Source organism: Onychomys torridus, chromosome 6 (assembly GCF_903995425.1).
Source record: "Onychomys torridus chromosome 6, mOncTor1.1, whole genome shotgun sequence".
Lineage (NCBI taxonomy): Eukaryota > Metazoa > Chordata > Mammalia > Rodentia > Cricetidae > Onychomys > Onychomys torridus.
This window is the reverse complement of record NC_050448.1, coordinates 29680757-29684407: the sequence shown is the minus strand read 5'-3', so window position 1 is coordinate 29684407 and position 3651 is coordinate 29680757.

The following is a 3651-nucleotide window of genomic DNA, read 5'->3' as shown; positions in this document are numbered from 1 at the left end:
TAGAAGGCTTGAGGAAATAAGAACTCACTCTCTTTAGGCTGATGATTTCCTAGAGTTAAGAACTAGTAACTCTGCTTCTCTGATCTTTCAGCTTTCACCCCAATATCTGGCTCTAGGATTTTATTAAACGACCATCTAAGATTCATGTTAGACTTCATCATCCTGAGTGTCTCTCTTTAGAACTCATTGTATACTACTGTAATTGATTGGATACCTTTTCTCTGGCTGTATTTGGTCACTTTGTCTTTCATAGACTAAAGGAGGGCTTCCTCCTTTTCCATATGAAACTAAATTCCTTTCATGAAAGTCTTGCACAGTTCTAAGTACAAAGGTGAGTAGAACAGGTATGTTAATGAAAATTTTGCTACTAATAATAATTTTTTTCAAAAACAATTATTAGATACATGTATGATTTTACCATTTATTAAAGGTGAAAGCAAGCTTGCATACTAATTAGATAGACACGCTTGTTAATAATTAATTTACATAAGGGATTTAATCTTGAGTAAATATTTGATATTGGAGGATGTAGAAGACCTTTAATGTTTTTCAGAGTTGACTGATAGTTTGAGTTTTATAAACACCAATGCTGAGAATACCATTTTACATAAATGTATATGACTACTAGGTAGAAATAAGCTTAAGGACACATTAGGAATTTTAGCTTAATCCCAAGTAGATATTGCTGACTTTTTAAAAATAAAAATTCAAGTCTACAATTTTAGAAACAAAACATTTTATATAGTAAAAGCACTACATTTCATAGCACAGAACAGTCACAGTTATGAACTGAGTTGTTTCAGAAGGCAGGAGCTGGTGTTGTGTGGCATGATGGAATGCCCAGTGCAAAGTGCATATAGTATGTATTCATAACCAAGGCTGCAGGGGAGCCGTGTGATGCAGCATGCAGACACTGCCCAAACCACAATGGATTGGGTTCATTATGCATTTGATTTTGAATTTTTTTTTTTTTTTGGTTGTAGTGCAATCAGAAAACTTTTACTCTTGCCAAACTTCCCCATAATCATCAAATGTGGTTATGTGACCTTAAATGGAATTGTAACCACAGTTTAAGAAATTGTGATGGAAAACATAGACAATATTCAATTGTGTTTATTTAATATATAAAAATAAAGCATGTCAGCTGCTCCATTCAAGGAGGATTCAACAAAGACAAATAAATAATGTAATACTTAAAAGCAACATACTTAATTTCAAATCACATAATCATGTGAATAGATGCAGAAAAGACCTTTTACAAAATCCAACATCACTTTATGATAAAAGTCATGGAGATACTGGGGATAGAGAGTATATTTCAGCATAGCAAAAGTTGCATGCAATAAACTTATAGTCAGCATCATGTTAAGTGGAGACAACATTCAAGCATTTCTACTAAGGTTAGGACGAAGATGAGGATGTTCACTCTTCTCTCCTGTTCAAGTAAAGTGCCTGGAGTCTTATCTAGGTCAATTAGATGAGAGATAGATATAAAAAGAATATAGATAGGAAAAGAAATAAAGATAGACACATGGAAAGATGATATGATTCTACCCACTAACAATTCCTGGGGAAAACTCTGAGGATTGATAAACACTTCTCGTCCAAGTGGACAATGGCCACTCTCAGTCATACTGAGAGACACGGATGTAGGAAAGGTATTTGTGGGGAAGAAGGCAGGGACACAGGGGAGACACGGATGTAGGAAAGGTATTTGTGGGGAAGAAGGCAGGGACACAGGGGAGACACGGATGTAGGAAAGGTATTTGTGGGGAAGAAGGCAGGGACACAGGGGAGACACGGATGTAGGAAAGGTATTTGTGGGGAAGAAGGCAGGGACACAGGGGAGACACGGATGTAGGAAAGGTATTTGTGGGGAAGAAGGCAGGGACACAGGGGAGACACGGATGTAGGAAAGGTATTTGTGGGGAAGAAGGCAGGGACACAGGGGAGACACGGATGTAGGAAAGGTATTTGTGGGGAAGAAGGCAGGGACACAGGGGAGACACGGATGTAGGAAAGGTATTTGTGGGGAAGAAGGCAGGGACACAGGGGTAGCAGGGAGATGAAAGAGGGTGGGGGTTGAGACTGGTCAAATTGTCAAAGAACAACCTACTTAATAAAACAAAGCATGAATGGATTTGTGAAATATACTTTTACAACTCTAAAGTTATGTTTCTATGGTGACAAAGTCTACTAAAACTTACATTAAGGAAACAAACAAATTGACTCCTGAGAAGTTTGAGCTTCCCCTTTCCCTTCTTCTCTTCTTCCCTTCTTGTCTTGCCTCGCCCTCCCTTTCTATCCCTTCCTTCTGCTTTCTTCCTGTTCCTTTCCTGTCTCTCTTCCTCTCTCCTGTTTTTTTTCTTTTCTTCTGTAGGTAAGAAGAAATTCTCAGTCAAAAATATATTATGAATTCTTTCTGTTAACATAAATTTAGGTTTTCTTTGGGTATCCTGTCCATGTACATAATAAAATAATATATATTTTAATCCTAATAATTTGAAAAATGCTATGGTCTGAAGTGTAGAACAGAAGAAAGCCTAAATTGGATGATAAGATGTCATTCTGAAGATGGGCAGCATGAAATAGCATTTCTCTTCCTTGTTAAGGGAAAACGTTACTGAAGGAATCTAATAATTTTGGCACCTGTAACATTTACATAATTTTGCATTTTAAAAAGAAATGAGGCTGGGTTGTGGTGGTGCATACCTTTCATTCCAGCACTCGGGAGGCAGAGGCAGGAGGATCTCTGTGAGTTCGAGGCCAGCCTGGTCTACAAAGCAAGACCCAGGACAAGCGCCAAAACTACACAGGGACACCCTGTCTCAAAAAAATGAAAATAAATAAATAAATAAATGCAAACTATGTGATATTCAGTGATGTGGGTAGGGGGTGGTATGAGAGTGGTTAGTGGGTACATGTTTGTGAAATCATCAAAAATCAAATTTAATTAATAAGACAGTGAAAACATGAATGAAGTTGTGCAATATTTTTATTTACATCCAATATTAAGTAATCCATCTGATGCTAAGGCAACTGTCTATTCTTACTTTAAAACAGTGAATATGACTGAATGCATGTCTCATGAAGATCCACAATGGCCAGCATTCTGTTTGGGAACTCTCAGTAACCTTTTGGACATGCTGTTTCAGGCTCCCAGATTCTTCGCCTTGAATTCCAGGCTACGTTTAATGAATAAAGGCTTGAGCTGATCATGTGCAGGCAGTGTTGGGTAAGTAAATGTAGCCTTCCTTTTGTTTTCACATCTTAAAATTACATTTTCAGGCTTTCTGGAACTCTGAAATTGAAGGTTGAATCTTCACAGCCCTCTTACTGGTTTTATGGTCTTAATTTTAAGAACACCTGGTCACCAGCTGGCAGTGGCTAAAACCATCATCTAAGAAGTGTTTGATGTTTAAAGAATTCTGAAATAAAAAATAATTAGGATTCAAGGTCCTTTAAATTTTATTAATTCAGAAAGACATGAAAGAGGATTTCAGGCTAAACACTACAAAAGTTGAAATACATTCCAACAATAGTAAAACCTTAATAAGTTATTATAATCCTATATAAGAGTCATGTAGCATACTAGTTATTTCCCTGTAGATGAAATTATAAACAATCATATTAAATAAGAAACACAGAGCC